The sequence below is a fragment of the Myotis yumanensis genome, unplaced genomic scaffold (genome assembly GCF_028538775.1).
Source record: "Myotis yumanensis isolate MYYU_CA2020_CCGP unplaced genomic scaffold, mMyoYum1.0.hap1 SCAF_1, whole genome shotgun sequence".
Taxonomy (NCBI): Eukaryota; Metazoa; Chordata; class Mammalia; order Chiroptera; family Vespertilionidae; genus Myotis; species Myotis yumanensis.
The window spans coordinates 158,737,914-158,762,563 of NW_027223752.1; the positions used below are offsets into that span (position 1 = coordinate 158,737,914).

Sequence of the window (24,650 nt, forward strand, 5' to 3'; positions counted from 1 at the left end):
ATTGTGAGAAGGGCTGGACACTGCCTAACTTCTCCTTCCTTGGTACCCCTAAAACATCAGAGGGTACTTCTGGCCTCGATTTTCTTGGTTTTGGATTTGTTTGTTTGTTTGTTTGTTTGTTTGTGATAAAAACCGTTTCTATCTAAATAAGACATAGGTCAAGAATCCTGTCCTGGGATGTGGGAAAGGCCCCCACATCTGTTCCTGTCAGGCCCCCATCAGGGGACCTGGATGATGTTCCTGTTATCTGCTCAAGAGCCCAAGGCTGTAAAAATACTTGTTCACTGAAAAGGTGTAAGTGTAAATGTTTATTTGATATTTATAAGCATCTCTGTCGTTTACTGGGAACTTTGATTTTCTATGTGATATTCTGTGCTGGGTTGGGATTTTGGAATTCTAGTCTAATTGGGACATTTAAGGATGGGGCTCACAGTTCCTCAAGGCAAAGACTTAATGGGCCCTTACCCTGCCTGTGAAGGAAGACAATGGGCCTTGAAATCTGTAAAGATAGGCGAGAATGAAGCTGGTCAGGCCCCACCCCCTATCATTCCTGACTTTCTTGCTGCAAGAATTGTCTCTTTTCTTGAGAGGGCTCCAGAGGGCGCACGAGGACATTTGGCTGCGCCTTGGCTCCACCCAGGCAAAAGGCACCTCCTGGAGCCTCAATGGAAAGGTCCCTACACCCAACTCCGTGGTGCTGACGACCCCCACCGCTCTCAAGATAGACGGCGTCGCGACCTGGGTCCATCACATCCACGTCTGGTCAGCAGCAAGCTACGGCGTGATCGACCTGCCTGATGCTGGTAACATTGAATAGACTTAGATAATGTCTGCATCTTCATGGACATGGCTCCAAAGAGACAAGGACAGTTTATAGGATCACATGTTTAGTAGCAGAAGATGTGGCTGCCTAAAGCGGCCATGATGCCTATATTATGTTTCATTGTGTTGATATGTCACATTAACCTTTAATTCTCTTGCAGGTTTGAATGTATGTTGGCTGTCCTGGAAGGGTACTATGTGGGGTGAACCCCAAAAAGTAAAGGGTGCCTAGCTGCCAAGAGGGCAGGTGCCCACCTGGGCAGGGAACAGTGCCCATCAGGTTTTGGTCTCTGTTGAGAGACAGCTAACAGTTGGCAGCCTGTGTACTGCTTGCAGGCCTTTGTGACCATGCCCATGTCAGGGGTAGTCTAAAAAAAGCCTGTTTAGAGTAGAAGGTCTGAGGCATGGTTATGCATAGAAAGAAAGTTTAATGCCAACAATTAAAAGGAATTGGCAAGGAAAGTCAGAAAATCTTAGAGTAGATCAGTATGTCTTTCTTCTTATGTAATTCCTCCGAAATTTGGCAATGCTAACATGGCAATACATTTCTTTGCATAGATTCAATAAGACCGGTTCCTAATAGTGGTTTTATTAACGGAAAACTTTGACTGGAGTATCATGTTTTAAAGAGCCCTGTCTGAGCTCTAAAGACTTGAAGCCAGTAAAAATGCCACGAAGAAAGCCTGGTATTCTGCTTGGAAGCCCTGAAGATGGCTGGCGCTGGAGTGTCAGGCCGATGCCCTACCATCACTGGCGGTTGGTAAGAGTAAAAGGGGAGCAGTAGGGATGCCTCTGCATTCCTGTGGAGCCCCCACACACTCTGGACCGCAATGGGTAGGAGGGCTACTGAGATGGGCCTTAAAGCCTGGAGCGTGGGCTCAGGTGGAGTTGCTACAGGTGAGGGGTTCACCTAACTCAGCAGATACTGCAGGCGGGCCTGATGGCAGCTGGGTGGCGTGGCTTCCTGGCCCTACGGGGCACATTAAGATTCAACCATGAGATTCCAGCAAAGGTAGTCAGTTACCATTCTTGTTGTGTTTATGCAAACATCAGGACAGTAGATAAATTAATCTTAATTTGGCTTTTTGATAGCCATGGAGGAATTTTAAGAAGAAAAATCCTATTTCAATAGAAGTTGTTAAAGCTAAAATGGTTTCTTTCCCTTCCACCAGACCATTTGTTAAGATATGTCCAGTATGGGCCTCTAGCAACGGTGGAATGGAAAAGCAGTCCGTCTCATGATTGAGCCGGAAGTTCCAAGACAAAGGGGGGAATGAAAGGGCGAGGGCTATGCCCTCCATCTTGCCTATATCCTCCATGTTGGGGCCACGTGCGGCCTTCTTCCCAGAAGCCCAGGCCTCTGCAGGCCACGCCCGGGATTTTAAACTAACCAATGACAATCAAGGGAAGTGCGCGCCATAGATATGACCACATCCTGTGTAATGGGTCACCAGCTCGCACCTGGCCAATCGGCGGGGGGCACAGCCCCCTCTCCCGCCCCTACTCCAACCCTCTATGAAACCCCTGGTTCGAGCAGACTGCTCTCTCTTTGCCACCTGCTGCTGCGTCAGTAAGGAAGGTAGAGGAGCTAAGCCCGGGCTTAAAATAAAAGACTCTTTGCTTTTGCATCGGATTGGATGGCTCCCTGGTGGCTTCTTGGGAATCTTGAAATCTGGGCATAACATATGTCATCTTTCAGACACCTTTCTTTGTCCCCTGCCGTTGACCGGTGTGGGTGTGAGTCTCTTTTAATCAGTAAAATGAGGAAGTGACATTGCAAGACTTTGAGGCTAGGTCAGAAAACCCAATGTAGCTCTCACTTTGTTGCCAGATACAACGAAATCAGTCAAATAAAACCTTTCTTATGTCTTACCTTGCTTCTCCAGAGAAACAGGAAATTATATCTAGGAGTGGAAGAGGAGGTAGAATTAGAAAATCATGAAAAGGCAAAGCATTCCTAGGCAGGCCTACACTGAAGGACTATAGAAACCTAAATTAGATTATAATCATAAATTTTTATATTAAACTAGAGGCCTGGTGCACAAAATTCATGCACTGGAGGGGAGGGGATCAGGCCTAAGCTGGCAGTCAGACATCCCTCTCTCAGTCCGGGATCCCTCGCTCCTTACTGCCTGCCTGCTCACTGCTCCTTACCACTCGGCTTGCTGCTCCTCAGTGCTGCCACAGAGGTGAGAGAGGCTCCTGCCACCTGCCGCTGCACTCACCAGCCATGAGCCCGGCTTCTGGCTGAGCAGCACTCCCCCAGTGAGAGTGCACTGACCACCAGGGAGCAGCTCCCGCGTTGAGCGTCTGCCCCCTGGTGTTCAGTGCACATCAGAGCAACCAGTCATTCTGGTCAATCCACCATAACGGTCATTTCGGCTTTTATTATATTGATTTGATAGGAATTTTTTTTTTTTTCTGAAATGAGACTTTTTTGTGATCAAAGAAACCAGAAAGCTATTTGACCTGCCAATTCTTTTTTCAGGGCAGAGAAGAGTAAGACCAAAAGCAAGTTTGAGAGAAAGGAATAAAAAATAATTCATACCTGGCCAAGCATGGCTCAGTGGTTGAGCATTGACTTATGAACCAGGAGGGCACATGCATGGGTTGTGGACTCGATCCCCAGTGGGGGACATGCAGGTGGCAGCTGATCAATGATTCTCCCTCATCATTGATGTTTCTGTCTCTCTCCTTCTCCCTTCCTCTCTAAAATCAATAAAAATATATTTTTAAAAATAATTACACATATAGATTAATTTGTTTGATAAATTATTACACAATTTATAATGTATTTTGATGCAGATATAAGACAAGAACTACAGAGTCAACAGAGAGCTGGACTTATATAGAAAGTGAAGGTCATCTATGACCATATCCAGGCCAGTTAAAACCCTAGCCTATTGAGGGTTAGGATTTTATATAAAATAAATAAATTAGCTAGTGCAATCATGAGATAAACAAAACCAAAAAAGGACAAAAGAAAGAATAACTTGGTTATACTTGCTCAACTTTATTTTATGCTTTTAAAATATTATTGGGAAAAAAATGTTTGGTAATTCCTGAAAGTCCTTTGGAAGTTGAGCAACATGGAATTAATTTAAAAAGCAAAACTTATTCTATATTGCGGTCAGTAGACAAAGTGGCCTTAATAAGCCAGAGTAAGTCCCAAACAGACCTCTCTCTTCTGTACGCAGTCTGCTTTCTAATTCTTCCCAAAAACAAGATAAGCAGTAGTTTGCTTTTTTTTTTTTTTTAGGAAGTTTTATTTTGAATATGTCTTATAACTTAAATTTCCTTTAAATAGATGTGTTCCTTTTTTTTAATGATCAGAAATTTTTGTATCAAGAGAGATATAAAGCCTAGATCTATATCTCCTATCCCAAATCTGGGAGGGAATATGGCCCATTTTTAACCTGTAGAACATTGCAGAAGTGACATTGCATGATGTACAAGGCGAGATCAGAAAAAGTGATGCATCTCCCACTTACTTTGCTGAGATACTAACTCTGGGAACCCCTGATGCCACACGAAGGGGATTACATGAGTTTGCCATATTTTGAGAAAGCCCAGACAACATGGAGAGGCCATGTGGAAGTGTTCCATTGACACCCTATTGACTTAACTGACAAGTGAGGTAAGGCGCCTACAAATGATACCAGCCTCTAGTCCTTGAGTCAACCCAGCCATCATGTCTTCCCAACTGAGGACCCCAACTATGAGCAGAGACTGTTACAGAAGAGCAAAGAAATACCAAGCACGCTTCCTAGAGAAAGGGAAGGACCCGTTTATTAACACTAGTGGACTCCGGGAATAATTTCCAAATCAGAGTGAAGTAACATGCAGAGGCTTCACTTTTTATAACCTTCTGGGGTCATTGTCTTGCAGATATGGTTCCACCCCCTTTCCTGAGCTTACAGGAAGGCCCCCAGGTGTCAATCTGCCCTGGAGCCAGAGATAATGACCTTCCCCTCCCCCGCCCCAATGCAATGCATTGTTCACACTTTTTATGGCCTGACCCGCCTTGCAAGACCAGTTTGCTTGTCAATACAAGCCATTTGAACTATGCCTCATCCAAACCCCTGCTCCACAGAATCCTTGAGCATAATACAATGCTTATTTTAAAGCACCAATTTTGAGTGAATTTGTTGCGCAGAAAACATCAGATTCCACAAGTTGAGTTCGGCCCTATATAAAACTTCCTCCAGCACATACACTCTTCAAATGCCAGCCACAAACCCAGACTGTGCTTCTGATCAACTGACTACAAATTGGACGTTCCAACAACTCCCTCCAACTCAGAATGCCATTGTTACCTATACTTCTAACTGACTGGCTGTAAATCAGAAGTTTCCCCAACCCCCTCCTTGGGTTCAATTAATTTGCCAGAATGGCTCACAGAAATCAGAGAAACGTGTTACTTATTAGATCACTGATTTATTGTGAAAGGTTTATTGGTTTATTGTACTCAGGAACAGCCAGGATGGGGAAGAGCTGTATAGGGTGAGATATGTGGAGAGGGGAATGACACTTCCGTGTCCTCCCCAGGCAAGCCAGGCTCCCAGATCCTCCATGTGTTCCCCAACCCAGAAGTTCTCTGCACCCCATCCTCTTGGGTGTTTATGGAAAATTCATTACAGAGGCATGATTGATTAAACCACTGGACATTGACAATTGATTTCAATCTCCAAACCCTCTCCCTCCCCTGGGAAGTGAATGTTTTGGAGTGAGACTAAAAGTCCCAACCCTCTAGTCACAAGGTTGGGTCTCTTGGCAATCAATCCCCATTGAGGTGTTTTCCAAAAGTCACCTCATTAACATGACAAAAGATACCATTTTCACTCTCTTCACTTAAGAAATTTCAAGAGACTGGGAGCAGGGAGCCAGGAATTGTGGACTAAGACTAAACATATATTTCTTCTAAGTCACAATGATTCCATGTCCCTTCACCACCATGATTATTCTTCCACGAATTTGAGTCCATTTATGCCCAAACAAGAAACTTCTTATAGTAAAAACTAGTCAATAATGCCACAGACTATCTTATAAGGCAGTGAGTTTACTGTCTCTGAGAGAACAGCTTTAAAAACTCACTCAGGGATGTTGTAGAGAGATTACTAAATCAGAGTGTAACAGAATGAAATGCTCAGTCTCTCTTTGACTCAATCTTGTTCAAGCCTGCTCTGTTCCCACAGCCTTCAGGCTAATAGCTGAGTCTTGCATAATGACATGCTAATTATGAGGAGAATTTGGCTTGAGTTTTACAAAAACAGCCCCTCCCATTTCCCTTACCCCTGACCTAAAAGAAGCCTGAAGTCTGTACTTTCTTAACATGGATTTAAGGCACCACCAGGGCTCCATCTTCTCCGTTGGTGCCTTCTCCATCAGTAAACCTTTCCTTACTCCAAACTCTGACTTGTTGAGTTTGGGCTTTCAAAGAATCAGGAATATGGACTTTGGACCAGTGACGAGAGAAAATACCAGACTGTCTGTCCTCGAGGAAACATTTTTATTTTAGATTTTACAACATATGTGAGACCTCAGATTCTGTTTATATTCTCTCATGAACTGAGTAATAAATGGTGTACAGAAGGGGCACATAATAAAAATTCTGATGATAGTATTGAAATAGGAATTTTAGGGGGATATAAGCAGGTTTAGGAAATTTTAAAAAATGAAAAAGGTCCATGAAAAAACACAGGGCTACAGACTGGGAGAAGTTACATTTCCTTAAGACAGGGAGCAGGAAGCCAGCAGAAGTTACACTTCTGTAAGACAAGAAAGTTGGGGGAGGCAGCCGTTACATTTCCATAAGATAAGGAAACTGGGAGTAGCAAAAGGTCTATATTTACAAAATAAAGAAGGAAGAAGAAAGCCTAGAGCAGTGGTTCTCAACCTGTGGGTCGCGACCCCTTTGGGGGTCGAACAACCCTTTCACAGGGGTCGCCTCAGACCATTGGAAAACACATATATAATTACATATTGTTTCTGTGATTAATCACTATGCTTTAATTATGTTCAATTTGTAACAATGAAATTGGGAACTGTGTTAAAGGGTCACGGTGTTGTGCCCAGATTCCAAGATCCCCAAAAAAAATTCCACACTGGGAGCCAGTTCGATGCAACAGCAGAAGGACCTTTTATTTTTTGGGCTAGCTAGACCGACCCCCCGTTCCCGGCCGGCCCGGCCCTGCTCCCGGCCAGCCCGGCGACAGGAAGAGAGAGTCCCCTCCCATGGGAAAATCCGGCTTAAATAGGGGGGTGACGCAAGGGGATTGTGGGCCCTGCCGATTGGCCAGGCGTGAGCCGGGTCTTGTTACACAGGATGTGGTCATATCTATGGCGCGCACTTCCCTTGATTGTCATTGGTTAGTTTAAAATCCCGGGCGTGGCCAGCAGAGGCCTGGGCTTCCGGGAAGAAGGCTACACGTGGCCCCAACATGGAGGAGATGGCGGGGAGCGCATAGCCCTCACCCTTTCATTCCCCCCTTGTCTTGGAACTTCCGGCTCAATCATGAGTCGGGCTGCATTTCTATTCCACCGTCGCTAGAGGCCTGTACTGGGCATATCTTAACAAATGGTCTGGTGGAAGGGAAAGTAACAATTTTTATTGAAATAGGATTTTTCTTTTTAAAATTCCTCCATGGCCATTAAAAAGCCAAATCGAGATTAATTTATCTACTATTCTGATGTTTGCATAAATACAACAAGAACGGTAACTGAAAACCATCATTAGAAACTGGTCTTATTGAATTTATGCAAAGAGATGTATTGCCAGATTTCGGAGGAATTATATAAGAAGAAAGATATATTGATTTATTCTAAGATTTTCTGATTTTCTTTGCTAATTTCTTTTCATGCATAACCATGCTTTAGATTTTTATTCTAACCAGGCTTTTCCTAGCTTTACTACCCCTGACATGGGCATGGTCATGCAGGCCTGCAAGCAGTACACAGGCTGTCAACTGTCAACTGTCTCTCAACAGCGACCAAAACCTGATGGGCACCGTTCCCTGTTCAGTTGGGCACCTGCCCTCTTGGCAGCTAGGCACTCCTTACTTTCGGGGGTCATCCCGCACAGTTCTTTTTTTAGGACAATCAATATACATTCAAACCTGCAAGAGAATTAAAGGTTAATGTAATATATTAACACAATGAAACATAATACTGGCATCATGGCCGCTTTCAGGCAGCCAAATCTTCCGCTATTAAACATGTGATACTAAAGTCTATCCCCGATTTTTCTATAAATTGTCCCTGTCTCTTTGGAGCCATGTCCATGCAGATGCAGGCATCATCTAAGTCTATTGTGGGGGCTCCTGGCGACAGGAGTGATCTCGAGTTATGTCACCAGCATCAGGCAGGTGGAGCACGCCGTAGCTTGAGCTTCAGTGGGTTGCGTTGATCTCTTTCGACGCTCCATTTGGTGATGAAGTCTTTTTGGACCGTGGATGGGTCCGCTGACCGGACGTGAGTGTGATGGATCCAGGTCGCAACGCCGTCTACCTTGAGAGCAGTGGGGGTCGTTAGCACCACAGTGTAGGGACCCTTCCAACGTGGCTCAAGAGTTTCTTGATGATGCCTTTTGACGTAGACCCAATCTCCTGGTCTGTGTCGATGAGGAGTTGGAATTGGGCTGGTCTCATAGATGGCGCGAAGGCGTGGCCAAATGTCCTCGTGTGCCCTCTGGAGCCCTCTTAAGGAAAGAGATAGTTCTTGATTTTCAAATTCAGCGAGAAAGTTAGCTTTAAGGTTAGGAATGATAGGGGGTGGCCTGCCAAACATGATTTCATAGGGAGTAAAGCCCAGGGTGTAAGGGGAGTTCCTTACCCGGTAAAGGGCATATGGTAGGAGAGCCACCCAGTCCCCGCCAGTCTCCATGGTTAATTTGGTAAGGGTCTCTTTTAGAGTTCTATTCATTCTTTCTACCTGACCTGAACTCTGGGGTCTATAAGCACAATGTAGTTTCCAATTTGCCCCAATAGCCCTGGTTACTACCTGTGTTACCTGTGAAATAAAGGCTGGCCCGTTGTCGGATCCTATCATAGCAGGAAAACCATACCTGGGTAAGATGTCTTCCAGCAGCTTCTTGGCCACCGTCTGAGCTGTTTCACGCTTGGTTGGGTATGCTTCTACCCAGCCAGAGAAGGTATCTATAAATACTAAAAGATATTTATAACCATACTTCCCTGGTTTAATTTCAGTGAAGTCGACCTCCCATTGTGCTCCAGGTTTGGTGCCTCTGAGCCTGGTTCCTTCTTTATTTGATCCAACCCTTGCGTTTGTGAGTTGACAGGTCTTGCAGGCTGACACAACCTGGTCTATCTTGGTATTCTGCTGGTGAATTTTGATCCTGGCATGTTGGATTAAGTCCTTCATTTTCCGGGCTCCCAGGTGAGTGGATTGGTGCATATGTTTTAATATCGTGTCCCCGAGCCAGTCCGGCAATATAAGTTCTCCTTCTGGTGTATGCCACCATCCCTTTATTTCCTGGGCTTTAGGGAGCTTTTTGATACGTTGCAACTCCTCCTGGGAGTACTTGGGCTGGTCTGGTAGGACTGGGTCCCCTGGGTCTGGTAGTTGTAAGGCCATGGTAGGGACCGAGGTAAGGGCTACTGCCTTTGCAGCCTGGTCAGCCTTTTGGTTACCTTTAGCTACCAGGTCATTGGCTTTTTGGTGTCCCTGGCAGTGGATTATGGCTAACTTGGCAGGAAGCCATAAGGCTGAGAGCAGGTTGAGGATTTCCTGCTTATTTTTTATTGTCCGTCCCTCTGCTGTCAATAGCCCTCTCTCCTGGTAGATTGCCCCGTGAACGTGAGCTGTAGCAAATGCATAACGGCTGTCTGTGTAAACGTTAAGCCGCTTTCCAGCCCCCAGGGTCAGTGCCTTGGTGAGTGCAATGAGTTCTGCTCGCTGAGCTGATGTCCCAGGGGGCAGAGCCTCCGCCCACACAGTGTTTGTGTTGGCAACCACCGCCGCACCTGCGTACCTGCACCCGTTCCGCACGAAGCTGCTTCCATCCGTGAACCAGGTGGCCTCTGCATCCGGGAGGGGCCGATCGGTCAAGTCCTTCCGAAGTCCATGTACCTGCTCCAGGATTCCCGCACAGTCATGTAGTGGGGCATCTAGGTCAGGGTCAGGTAGCAGGGTAGCAGGGTTGAGGGCCGCACTGGGAAGGAACCGCACTCTAGGGGGGTTGAGCAGCAAGCTTTGATAGTGGGTCATGCGAGCATTGCTCATCCATCTATCAGGAGGCTGTTTTAGGATCCCTTCAATGGCATGCGGGGTTGTGATCCAGATCTCCTGCCCCAGGGTCAGTTTGTCAGCATCCTTGACTAAGAGCGCGGTTGCTGCAATGATTTTTAGGCACGGTGGCCAGCCGGCGGCTACAGGATCCAGCTTTTTAGACAAATATGCTACTGGGCGACTCCAGGGGCCTAAAGCCTGGGTTAAAACCCCTTTTGCCACTCCTTTGCGCTCATCTACAAAGAGGCGAAAGGGTTTTGTAATGTCTGGTAGGCCCAGGGCTGGAGTAGCTAAAAGAGCTTTCTTTATCTGATTAAAGGCCATTTCTTCTGTCTCAGTCCATTTAAAGGCCTTCCCCTCCTTGGTGGCTTCCTATAGGGGCCTGGCGATCTCAGCAAAACTTGGTATCCAGAGGCGGCAATAGCCAGCCGATCCTAGGAACTCCCTCACCTCCCTCCGGGAGGTGGGAGCAGGGATTTTCAAGACTGTCTCTTTTCTAGCATCTGACAACCGCCGCTGTCCGCCCTCCAGTATGTACCCCAGGTAACTCACCCTCTTTTGGCATATCTGAGCCTTCTTCGCAGAGGCCCGGTACCCTAAGGTCCCTAGGGTGGCCAGCAGATCTTTGGTCCCTTGTTCACAATCTTTGGCAGTATCGGCAGCAATCAGGATGTCATCTACGTACTGAAGGAGGGTGAGATTGGGGTGCTCTCTCCTGTACTCACCAAGGTCTTCATGCAGCGCCTCGTCGAAGATGGTGGGTGAATTCTTGAATCCTTGGGGCAATCGCGTCCAGGTTAATTGTCCACTGTAGCCTTCCTCTGGGTCGTGCCACTCGAAGGCAAACAGGGGCTGGCTTTGAGGCGCTAGCGGCAGGCTGAAAAAGGCATCCTTCAAGTCTAGTACGGTATACCAGACTCTAGAGGGTGCCAGAGAGCTTAGGAGAGTGTATGGGTTAGGAACGGTTGGGTGTATATCCAGGACCCTTTTATTTACTTCCCGGAGGTCCTGGACTGGTCGATAGTCATTCGTGTGGGGCTTTCTGACCGGCAGGAGGGGGGTGTTCCAGGCAGATTGGCATGGAACCAGTACCCCTAGGCTTCGCAGTCTCCGGATGTGAGGCTGGATTCCCTTCCGAGCCTCCTGGGACATAGGGTACTGTTTTACTCTTATTGGGCTTTCTCCTGGTTTTAGCTCAACCAGGGTTGGGGCCCTGTGGGCAGCCAGTCCTACTCCCCCCGTCTCTGCCCAGGCTGTGGGGAATTCTTGCAGCCATCTATCTATATTGTTCTCTACTGGGGGCGCCCCCTGGTGTAGGCGATATTCATCCTCCAGTCTCAGAGTCAGAACCTGGATGGGGTGGCCTTCGCTATCGGTAACCTGAGGCCCCCCTTGTCTGAAGGTTATTTGGGCTCCAATCTTGGTTAGCAAGTCCCGTCCTAAAAGGGGGTAGGGGCACTTCGGTATTACCATGAAGGAATGGGATACCCGGCCCGTTCCTAGATCTACTGTTCTTCGGGTAGTCCATGGATACTGGCTCATGCCAGTTGCCCCTTGCACCCAGGACTTTTTATTAGCAAGCTTCCCCTGAGGTGTGCGGAGAACCGAATGTTGTGCTCCAGTGTCGACAAGGAAGTCAACAGGGGTCCCCTCCACTCTAAGAGTTACCCTGGGCTCGGGGAGGGGGTCCGAACCCCGACTCCCCTAATCACTCAGTCCTTCCAGCTCCAAGACCTCCACCCGGTCCGTCTTGCTTCCCCTTTTACCGGCCTTCTTTGGGCATTCTCGGACCCAGTGCCCTATCTCTTTGCAGTAAGCACACTGGTTCTGTTGCAGTTTTTTCTTCCCACTCCGGGCAGTTTCCTTACCTCTTTCTTGGCCATCAGCAAGCTGGCGAAGGCGGCGGGTCCGCTCCTCAGGGGACTCCGTGGTGGTGGCTAGCAGAATCTTGGCCAGGTTTCGGGTCTGCTTGTCACTGGCAGCCACCATGGCGCGGGCTCGTCTATCCTCAGGGGACTCTCGGTTATTGAACACCTTCTCTGCCACTGCCAGTAAATCCTGTAAACTCTTTTCTCCTAATCTATCTATTCTCTGCAGTTTTTTTCTAATGTCCATGGCTGACTGGTTTATAAAACTCATGATTACAGCTGCCTTATTCTCAGGGGCTTCTGGATCCATGGGGGTGTAGGTGCGATATGCCTCCATGATCCGTTCTAGAAAGGCAGCTGGAGACTCATCTTTTCCCTGCTGTACGTTCCCTACCTTGGTCAAATTGGTGGGCTTCCTAGCAGCCCTACGGAGACCCCCCATTAGAGTCTGACGGTAGACCGAGAGCCTCTCCTTACCTTCTGCCGTGTTGAAATCCCATTCAGGCCTAGTTAAAGGGAAAGAGGCATCTATCTGGGCCTGGTTTGTGGTTGGATTTCCGTCCACACCAGGAACCATCTTCCGGGCCTCATTGAGGATCCTTTCTCTCTCTTCCGTTGTGAACAGAACCTGTAAAAGCTGCTGACAGTCATCCCATGTGGGCTGATGGGTGAAAAGAACAGAATCTAGCAAGTCAATAAGTCTCCCCGGCTTTTCAGAGAACTTAGGGTTCTGTGCCTTCCAGTTATACAAATCGCTAGTTGAGAAAGGCCAATAGATATGGGGCTGGTTGCCATTCGCATCCGGGGGTCCAGCGGCCCGTAAGGGCAAGGTCTTAATAGTGGAGTCGGGGGCTGCGACAGACAGTTCCCGCTGAGCTCTTTGCCGGGTGAGAGGCGGGCCTCCTACCGGAACCGGAACTGAGGCCACTCCCAGAACCCCGCCCCCAGGCACTCCCGGAACTCCGCCCCCAGGCACTCCAGGAACTCCGCCCCCAGGTACTCCCGGAACTGCGTCAGCTTCCCGCCACAGGGCAGGATCAAATCTCTCTGGCATCCTGTGGAAATGATATGGGGGAGGAAAAATTAACTCTTCTTCAGTTCCCCCCTGCAAAACCGGGTAGGGGGGAGCTGGAGCTGACGGCAGGGTGGTTCTTTTCTCCTTCCTCTTCTCCGCTTCCTGCAAGGCAAGAATGGGTTCTGGCTCCGGAGGGTGTGGAGGTAGGAAGGGCCTAAGCCAAGATGGTGGATCTTCCACGAGGTCCTGCCAAGTAACAATGTAAGAGAGTTGACCAGGATGTCCCTCTTTGGGCTGGGAGACGATATCCCTAACCCGGCGGATGGTGGGGAGATCGAAAGTCCCCTCCGGCGGCCACCCGACATTAAAAGTCGGCCACTCCCTGGAACAAAAGGCCCGCCACCGGTCCTTCCGAACCTCCGCACTGAGGTTGCTGGCTCTTTCCTCTACCTCTTTAAAATGACAGACCATAATGCTTAAAGGAGTAGTTTGAGTCTGTCCCATAATGTCTATCCAGTAAATCCACAAAATAAAACCAAAAAAACACAAACACAGACAACTAAGGGGCCCTAAAATACAGTATTCCAACTCCATGGACGCGAAACCAAAATAATCTTCCAACTCCATGATGGTAAAAACCGAAAACGAAGCAAGGCTACTTCTACAGCCAGCGGAAGCTACCCGCCTACAGATTTCCCGACCTCGGAAGCAAAGCTAGTTCTACAGCCAGCGGAAGCTACCCGCCTACAGATTTCCCGACCTCGGAAGCAAAGCTACTTCTACAGATACAGATGGAGGATCGAGGCGTCCCCCGACTCCTCCCGCCCTTTGTCCTCGTGCGTCCACGATCAATGTGGGCGAATACAGATTTCAGAAGTGAGCTCACACAGAAACAAACAAATACAAACATAAACGACACATACCGCGGTCAGCCAAGTCCTCCGAGCTGGGCGTCCCTGAATGGGGTTTGAGGATCCTGGACGAGCCCCCAAATGTTGTGCCCAGATTCCAAGATCCCCCAAAAAAATTCCACACTGGGAGCCAGTTCGATGCAACAGCAGAAGGACCTTTTATTTTTTGGGCTAGCTAGACCGACCCCCCGTTCCCGGCCGGCCCGGCCCTGCTCCCGGCCAGCCCGGCGACAGGAAGAGAGAGTCCCCTCCCATGGGAAAATCCGGCTTAAATAGGGGGGTGACGCAAGGGGATTGTGGGCCCTGCCGATTGGCCAGGCGTGAGCCGGGTCTTGTTACACAGGATGTGGTCATATCTATGGCGCGCACTTCCCTTGATTGTCATTGGTTAGTTTAAAATCCCGGGCGTGGCCAGCAGAGGCCTGGGCTTCCGGGAAGAAGGCTACACGTGGCCCCAACATGGAGGAGATGGCGGGGAGCGCATAGCCCTCACCCTTTCAGCGGCATTAGGAAGTTTGAGAACCACTGGCCTAGAGGGAATAGAAGAAAATGAGGGAGGAGGGTCTCACACATCCCATGTGAGATTTGACCTTTGAACTAAGGAGTTGCTATAGTGACCAAATCAAAAGGGAGATAGTGGCCAATCAGAGGGGATATCAAGGCACAAAGATCTGCAGCCTTTATAAACTGTGGAAGAAGGAACTTGGTGGGCCTCTTTCCCCTGCCCCACGTGGTAGTCTCTGTACTTGTTCTTCAATAAATTTCCACCTTTGCTATATATACACCATCTTCCATGTAGGGATTCATTCTTTGACTCCAAGGGACAAAGAATCCGGGGAACCATCCTGCCCAGGGGAACACCACGAGTTCCAGTCCAAAAAATCCCATATCAGTATACTTTAGTAAGCCTTCACAAAGGAAGAAAACTGCAAAAAAAAAAAAGAAAAGAAAAGAGTGCCTTTGGGTAAACTAGGTTTTTAATCCTTCTACCACAGATGCTCAGGGGAACATTTTTACAAAAGCAAGTCTAACGGAATTTGATCTAATTGCATGATTTTTTAAATCTGCATTGAAATACAAAGGCTAGGAGGAAGATTTCTTCACGTGGTTAGCCCTATGGCATTTTCTACAAAGTTATCTACAGATCAATCTCTGAAATATGGTTCCTTTTAGTAAAACATATTTGAACAAAACTTTCATCTTTGAGTAAATAATTAAAAGGTTAAAAGGAAAATTGTTGACCCTGACCCAATGAACAATGAGGTTGTATTTCTAAGCTGTCCAGCTTCCTGCTAGTTCCTTTAACTGAGATGCTGACCCAGAGAACTTATCTACAGACTGAAAATTCCTAAACTCGTATTCTACTCTAGACTTAAAGGAGCTTCAACTACGATACTTATGATAAAACAGCAAATACAGAATATCAAACCCTCAGGAGACCAAAATTTCAGTCATGATCTTATCCTTACTCTGGAGACAGGGGCACTTTCTAATGCATAAGATCTTCACTCTTTGAAAGACGACAGAGAAGAGCAGGGTTGCCTAAGGGCAGCGAAGGGGACTTTGGTACCCTTGTTGAATTCCCCCCAAAAAAGTGGCTTTACCCTTTACCCCAAAATAAATTTAGGTTTAAGATCAGAAATTTAAATGAAACAAAACAAACCAAAAACTGAAAAAATATCCAGAAAAAATTAGGGATTATTTTTTAATCTTGAAAGTGTTAGGTTGGAGAGAGCCCAGGATCCGATACATGCAGACATGTGATGAGACAATGGACTCCCCCTGGAATTTCTCACAGATCAACGTGCCAGACACAGATACCGGCTTCTTCTCCCTGAATCCACATACCCCCACACAGATGCTGACTCATTCCTGAATACCTTGCTGACCCCCTTGCAGCTAAAGCTTCCTCAACTGAATACCTCAGCTCATGTCCCCGCCCCTCACCCAACCGCAATATAAAAAAAAGCGCCCCCCTCCCTGTTGGCGTGAATCCACGTGCCCTGTCTTTGGGGGTACGTGGGTCTCCCGGGGACGCAGAATAAACTTTCCTTTCCTTTCTTTTCTGATTCACTGGACTCTATTTCTTGCGCTGCCTCCTGAGCCACCTAACCTAACAGAAAGGAGAATAGCTGTTATAAACATAACCTCAAACATGAAAGCCATAAAAGTGAACTAAGTTTAACTTCATAAAATGTTAAACTCTCTTAATGGTGTTAAATAAATAAACAAAACAAAACCATTGACAACAGGCTAAGAACAGACCATTCACAGAAATAAATATGAACAACAAACAGGAAAAATGCTTAATTTCCTTCAAAATTTAAAAATGGAAATCAAAGTGAGGAAACTGCATATTTTACCTATCAGATTAGCATTCCTTTAAAAAATAAAACCAAGCATGAGTGGAAGAAAATAGGCCTTCTCATACACTGTAAACCAGTGGTTCTCAACCTTCTGGCCCTTTAAATACAGTTCCTCATGTTGTGACCCAACCATAAAATTATTTTCGTTGCTACTTCATAACTGTAATATTGCTACTGTTATGAATGAATCGTAATGTAAATATCTGATATGCAGGATGGTCTTAGGTGATCCCTGTGAAAGGGTCGTTCAACCGCCAAAGGGGTCGCGACCCACAGGTTGAGAACCGCTACTGTAAACGAAAGAGTAAGTTGCTAAAATTTTTTAAATTGACTTTTTAGAGGAAGAGAGAGGCAGGGAGAGAGGGAGATTTGCTGTTCCATTTAGTTATGCATTCATTGGTTGATTCTTGTATGTGCCTTAACCAGAGATTGGGCCCACAACCTTGGAGTATTGGGTGATGCTTTAACAACTGAGTGACACAGCCAGGGCACAAAATTTTTAAGGGTCCATTGTGAAGAGACCATGGCTAGATTGGTCCCTTTACTCGGTTTTAATTTAACTTTTTTTTATTGGCAAGAGTGAGGCCACTGCCTGGACTCCATTTAATCCCCAGGATCTTAGACTAAAATAATGAAACTTCAAAGAAGAAAGCTAAAAGCAAAAGCAAAAAAGATCTTTAAAATAAAAAAGAAAATCTCGCACTTTCAGTCCAAACTAATTACACCTCCCCCTGCACCACCCTCAGAAGGAAGAGGGGTATTTCTCCAATAGATGCACCACTTGGCAGATGCTGGCTAAGATCATCCTTGAACTTCAATGTCCCAGCGTCAAGGATGCAGTAAGGCTCTCCCTCTCCCCAGCAGCCGGCGCCTTTCCCTTCCCCCTCCTCTCCTCCCCAAGCACATTTCCCTCGCCTTTCTCACTCCTAGGCTCCGAGGGCCCTTCTGTTGCTTCTGTAACTTGTTTCATGAGCCTATGCAGCCCAGGCTCACCTCTGTCTCTGTAACTTTCTAAATAAACTTTCTCATAATTTGGGGGAGGGCAGAAGGTACAGTAAAACTTTGGACAGAAGATGATCTACCTGCAACTGGTGCCAGCACTGCATGAACCAGAGTTGAGGAAGATACCATCTTTCCATGCCATGTCTGCCACCGAGAACTTTATAGTCTTATAAAAAATGGTCTTGGATTTATAAAATGAATTATGCAAGCTCCAGGAAGTGCCGAAGACCGACTCAGAAAATTCTTCCTGTGCAATCTGTGGTCAAACCTGTTACACGACTGGTAAACTTACAAACGTGGCTTCCTGTGCTCTAACCAGCCCTGGAGAATCCTGAGCTGCACTTCCTCCCACGCAGCCACAGTCAGCTGGCCCCACCCTCCCACCTTCTCCTCTGCCTCACCTCCACCACCCATAGCGCCTTTGCTGCTCAGAAAACCCAACCTCACCGAAGCACTTAGTCTAGATCGTTAAAAAAAGATGCTCATGCAGAAAACAGTTAAAGATCTGCTGACTGTAAAATTTAAAAACACAGTTTTGAGGAAAGGTTAAAGCTTGTTCCATCACCAAAGGTATGGAATTCACTAGTTATGTCTCTGACCTGCAACAGGTTACCCTGAAGCCCAACGCCAAACGTGCAACTCGAGTTGCAAATGCCTTCATGCCTCCTGGTAAAAGTCACATAGATCTGCAGAAACTGCTTAGAAAAGTCATGCAGAGAAGAGTCCAGGGTGGGGCTCCAATTCCCAATCAAGAAAATATGGAAACAGAAACTGGACGGATCCCGCCGGTGAGCCGGGTCCTCCAGGAGAAAGTTTCAGCTGGCTCACCCACTCTGCAAGCAGCTTTGATGAGCAAGACTGGAGCCAACTCTGCCTGACTCTACTTGATGATTCATAAAATATATAGATATCACTGCAATCCTTTCTTTTAAATGTAATAGGGTATGTATAGATAATTATTCTAACACATAATTTTATTTAAAGAATTAAAGTATGTACGGAGCCCATAAATACTGTGAGTATCTGGATATTTTCTAGTTTGCATGATCAATAAGAGAACAGACGGAAAATGCAACCCCCAACATGATGTTTATCCTGGAATTACTCAAGTTAGGGTGGAAAGGTTGTTCACATTTAACTAGATAGCTCTAATGTGTACTCCGTAGGTGCAGTTATGACATTAAGATAATAACCTAGTTCCCATTCATCTTGGGTAATTGAAAAGAAAAGTATTTCATCCTGTAAAGCTCAATCATTCATTAAGTGCTACTGTTGTATTGTAAATCAGAAGACGCCTTAACCAATAAGCCAAATTTATTTGGAGTCCTATTCATTTTCGCTAGTGCTAGCAGGCCCAGAGGAACTCTTGCTTCTCAAATTCTGGGGCCCAATATGGTGGAAGTCTTTTCAATTTATATGTTTTTCAGCTCTTTGTTTTCCAAATTTGGAATGAGACTTCCAGACCTTCTGAGAAAAAGTCCTGTGTGCTGGGACAGGGCCGTGAGACCATATCTCAAGGCCTGGCCTGGCGCCAGCACTGACAGCTCTGTTTGGGGCATATTTTATGGCCTCTCTGGAATGGGAGTAGTCTTATTTTCCCTATTATTTAAGGAAGCAAATGTTTACAGAAGCCAGAATAGCAGGGTTAAAATTTTAAATAGCAGTTTTTACCCAAGATGGAGGTAACTATACTTCACTACAAACTAGATCAATAAAAGACACCCTCTAGATTTCATTTCTGTTCACTATAAACAGTCAAGAGGTAAACCCGTCCTCATCCAAACCCAACTGCTTTCCAAAAGGACTGGAAGCAAAATATCCAATGTGACCTTAAAAATAAGAATGTACCATTTCTAGCATCTTTGGTAGGTAGGTAGTTATATCTGGTATTTGTTCTTTGACATCTGCTGTCCACATTCATACAGCTAAATATAAATCTCATGAAGTCTCCCACACGAACCTTTTATTTTCCGCAGTGCCCTGCGAAGGATGCTCTGAGGTCCTCAGCAGGTTCACTGTAAGACCTGATTCCTAGGCCTCAATAGCCTGTTGATTCAATAACAGTAAATGCACACCTAACTGGATTTTTATTCTTTCCTGCCAGTCCAGGGCTGCCAGATCCAGCAAATATAAATGTGATGCCCAATAGGATTTGAATTTCAGATAAACAACAAATAACTCTTTAAAAGTTGTTGTTTTTTACTCTTTTAAATTTTTGAATATAAATATGTCCCATTAAACAGTGAGTAACATTTTTTTAGTGTGACTATGTACCAACTATTGCATGAGACATATTTATACTGAAAGAAAAATGCATTGTTTGCCTGAAGTTCAAATTTAACTGGGCATCCTATATTTTATTTGGCAACCCTGTCAGTCAGTCTCCTACAAAGTTGCCAAGTAGTTCTGGGAGCCTGCAGTTTGTAAGACATGGGTACTTAGCAGTAGAACTAGTATAGCTCCAACAAGGATCCCCATCGCTAATGTTCTAAGTATCATGGAGGAAGGGACACTCTCATTAGGTGAGTGTGACTGGAGGTGCAGGATTAGCTGAGATGCTGTAACCTCCACTGCAGTTCCAGAAATCAGGAGAGCAGTTCTTCATGGATAGGAACCCAGGGGTTTCACATCTTCACTGCACTTTTTAGCCTGAGAGGAAGCAGCTACATAGATGATATCCTTGAAATACCCTCTGGTTAGCTTAGGCTAAAAAGATGCTTTAGCATTTTCCCAGATATGCCTGTATTTCCACAGATAAATATGCTTTGAGATGCCAAATAGTATTGTGAAAGTCGCCAGACTGGAAAGCAGACCTGAGGAACCTTTTATTTTTATGACAACCACATTTATGTTTACAGCACATTTATGGATAAAAATTCAACAGATAATGAAGTTAAGAAACTTATGTGCTTCTAGTACAAGTTTTTTTTTTAATTTGCTAGCTACATTTTTTTATATTATGTTTGAATAAATAGAATAATCCCTGAGAATAAAGCAGTTGAGTGCTTGTTTCATGAGGCACTTATGATGTTTCTAATAATAATAAACCACTGCCTATTATATCAAATTAATTTAAATGATTTGATGATTTGATCATTCTCATTGAATAAAAGTTCATTAAAATGTTATAGAAAGCCTATAGATAAGCATTTGTAAATATATTGCCATTGTACCAATATCAAAATGTATTCTAGTTTGCATCATTTACTAATTTTTACATTTTATATTGAACCCATTTAAGAATCCTGTAAATACATGGTTTCATTAAACTATTGCTGATCCAAAAAAGTGGGGAAGTTTGACAATATTTATCTCTAATGCTTTTCATCAGTTTTGGAAAGTATTAGCTGTTATCTATTTTAATATTGCTTCTGTCCCATTATGTCTCTCCTCCTCATCTAATCAATTATATGTATGTTAGCCTAACATAACTTGAAGAAGGAAGCTAAGCAATTTACACTATTACAAATCAAAAACTATTAGAAAACTATAGTAATAAGACTGTGGTCGTGGTACAAGTATAGGCAAATCAACTATGGTAGGCAGAATTTTAAAAATACCACCTCACCCCCAAATTACTATTCACTGTTATTCAATAAACCTAATTGAGACTGCTGTGAAGGAAATTTGCTGATATAATTATGGTTACTCATCAGCCGACCTTAAAATAGGGAGGTTGTCCTGGATTAATCACAAAAACAATATGTAATTATATATGTGTTTTCCGATGGTCTTAGGCGACCCCTATGAAAGGGGTCGAGACCCACAGGTTGAGAACCGCTGATCTAGGTAGTTCCGATGTAATCACGTGAGCTCTTAAAAGCGGAAGAATCCATCAGAGATGCAGCAAAAGGGAAAATAGGAGAGATTCTAAGTAAGAGAGGAACTTGACTTGCTGTTGCTGAAGGGCCACACGGAAAGCAGGAGAAGAAATGCATTACTTCTAGGAGCAAAAACTAAATCACAGCTGTCAGCTAACAAGGAAATGGGGGCCACAGTCCTACAACCACAAGGCATTAAAGGCAGCCAACAACCTGAATGACCTTGGAAGCAAATCAATCTTGAGACATTAGAGTTCAGACCTACCAATACCATGATTTCAGCCTGTCAGACTCTAAGCAGAGGATTCAGGAGAGCCACACTAAGCCCAGACTTCTGTCTCACAGAGTTGTGAGATAAAAAAAATGGGTGTTGTTTTGAGCTACTAAATTCATGGTAATTTTTAATGGCAGAAATACAAAAGTAACACACTGACCAAGGAAAAAAGGTCTCTAAACAGGCCTATACATATGGCAAAAGTGACCCTGAGGTGCAGTGAGAAAAGGATATTCCTTTTAACAATTGGTACTGGGTCCGTTTGATTTTTTTAAATTTAATTTTTTAAAATTGATTTCAGAGAGTAATAGAGAGATAGAAACATCAATAATGAGAGAAAATCATCGAGCAGCTGCCTCCTGCACACCCTCCACTGGGATGGAGCCTGCAACCCGGCATGTTCCCTTGACCAGAATCAAACCTGGGACCCTTCTGTCTGCAGGCCAACACTCTATTCACTGAAACAAATCAGCTAGGGCTGATTTCTTTCTTTCTTTTTTTTTTTTTTTATGTGTTTTGACCACTATTTTATACCATATACAAAATAAATTCCAGATGGATTGCCAATTTGAATGTTAAACTAGTAAGGGGGAGGGAGGGTTGTTACAGAAAAACATGGGAGAATATCTTTGTAACCTTTTTTTCCCCAGCTTTATTGAGGTACTAGTGGCCCGGTGCATGAAATTTGTGCACATTAAAAGGGAATTAATTAGAGGAAATATTTTAATATTGCTATTTGCCCTTCCTCCATAATAGAAGTGTCAGAGGTGAAAGAAAATTAGTAAAATGTATATGAAAATCTTCCTCCTGTCAGAGTCTGGGGCGCACCATGGGATCCAGAGTCAAGTCCCCGCCAACCCGCGTGCACCTTGAAATTGCATGAGACCCAGACCCAGCTGGCCCCACCCCCATTGTGTGAGATCCAGACCCAGCTGGCCCCACCCCCATTGTGTGAGATCCAGACCCAGCCGGCCCCACCCTATCAAGCCCCACTTGGCAGGGGATGCAGCCTCAGGGCCCCCATCAATCCCCGCTGGGTGGAGGCATGGCCTGAGGTCCCCCTTCAAGCCCCACCAGGTGGGGGGTGCAGCCTGAGGTCCTCCATCAAGCTCCACGGGGGTGGGGGGGGTGTACGCAGCCTCAAGTCCCCCGCCCCAGCCCAGCACCACGAAGCCTCAGGTCCCTGCTGATTGCTCGTTATGGCTCGTTATGGGAATCCTGCCTCTGCTGTGGGTGCAGCCATCTTGTGTTACAGGAACCCTGCCTCCGCTATGGGTGCAGCCATCTTGTGACGGCATGATGGAGTGAGGGTCAAATTGCATATTACCTCTTTATTATATAGTGAAAGCTATATGTGTTTAAGTTGTACAACATGATTTTTTGAAGCTGTACAACTTAATGATTTAATATGTACTGTGAACTGATTACCACAATCAAGTTATTAACATATCCATCACCTAACATAGTTATCAATTTTTGATGTGCTTAAGATGTACTCTTTTAGCAAAGTTCAAATATAGAATATAAAATTAATAAGTATAGTCACCACACTGTGCATTCAGTCCCCAAAACACATACATCTTATAACTTAAAATTTGACCAACATTCTCCATTTCCCCCACCATTCTAGCAATCACTATTCTACTCTCTGGTTCTATAAGTTCAGCTTTTTCAAATTATACATATAGGCCTGCTAGGTGTGGCTCAGTGGTTGAGGATCAACCTATGAACTAGGAGGTCACGGTTCCATTCCCAGTCAGGGAACATGCCCAGATTTAGGACTCTATCCCCAGTAGGGGACATGCAGGAGGCATCTGATGGATGATTCTCATCATTGATGTTTCTATCTCTCTCTCTCCCTTTCTCTCTGAAATCTGAAAGTATTACATATGTCCCTTCTTTACCCCATTGACCTCTGTACTTATTATCTTTCCATCACCTTAATGTCCCCTTTTGTATTTTCAGTCCTCAAATACCTAATCCACCATTTCTTTATCTTAAATTCTCTCCTTTGAAATAACTAATATTTTGATAGTCCATCTTCTGCAATGCTGGTAATGTTGTGCCTTGAGCTAAGGTTCTTGGCACAGCAGTGTTTAGTTTGTGAAAATTCACTGAATTTTACAATTATAATATGGTCACTTTTCTGTATGCTTATTATACATCCAGAAAATATCCAACCAATAATGTAGCAATTGTTGTAAACTAGTATTTGCAGTCCAAATGGGCACTGTCGGTAACTTTCTTTATTTATGTCATAAAAATATTTTATATAGTAAAAAATGTGGTAGAACCATGAGCAATTCATGTTTTTAAAATTAAAATATACAAAAATAGAAACAGTACTTTTTCTTAATAGTCTTTTTATATAATGTATCACATTTGTTTTTGTACTCTTGTCCCATTTCTTTTATAAAATGTAGTGTAGTGTTAGTCACTTCTTTAGCACACTCAAGCTAGTTTTATCAACATGGTTTTATAAGGATAAGGAAAACTGGAGATGATTTTTTAAATGAATCATAAATTTATTCTTGAAAACCTGACAACACTTGAGATCTTGGTTTTCATTTGCCTTTCAGGGTATAGACCCTAATAGCTACTAAAAATCTACAACTGCTTTTTATCTGCTTCAGTTCTAGCTTTTTATATTCCTTTCCCACACTCCGTCTGCTTGACAGTACTTAGTACATCCCTAATCTCCTTGATGCAATTCACAATACTGGTCTGGACTGTTAGTCTTCTGTATACCACCATCCTATTGCTGGCCAGACTTCCCCACAGCATTCCTGAACACTTAGCCATTCAATTTATCCCCATCCCTATCCCTATTTCTAAGTCCTGAGTCTTCCTGAGATTCCAGGTCCTGCCCTCTCACAAGAAACATCCAAAAATAGAATTTTCGCAAACTGAACTCACCTATAAAATGAAAGCCCAATGAAAGACACAGAACATTATGAGCATGCCTCATGGTGTAGTTTGCTCAAAGTCTGGATGAGAATCCGTTAAAATCATTTATTCATTCTACTGATATTTATAGCACATCTACAATGCCAGTCCACTTCCAGCTACCCTGGAAGTTTATGAGGCCACATTTTTAGTGCCACTTTCTAGCTATTTTGTCTTAAATGCATTACTTAATATTTCTAAGCCTCAATTTCTTCACATGTATAAATGTATTCAAACATTTCTAAGGTTTCATAATTATCTAAAGATAAACCTTCCTGGGAAAATATAGGTTAAAAGGAGAAAGGCATAGATTTCCAGATAAGCAGAGTTAAGTGAGCATGCTTCTATTTCCTCTCTTTCATAAATTCCACTAAAATTA

The 24,650-nt window shown here is 44.7% G+C and overlaps 1 long non-coding RNA gene and 1 pseudogene across 1 annotated transcript in view; one reads left to right on the top strand and one right to left on the bottom strand.

Annotated features, from left to right (window-relative positions):
• LOC139006217 (uncharacterized) overlaps positions 1-24,650 on the bottom strand; it is a 788,050-nt gene that overhangs the window by 758,679 nt on the left and 4,721 nt on the right. The gene's annotated exons all lie outside the window — the stretch shown is intronic.
• Positions 17,306-18,079, top strand: LOC138998932 (proline-rich protein 11 pseudogene; annotated as a pseudogene).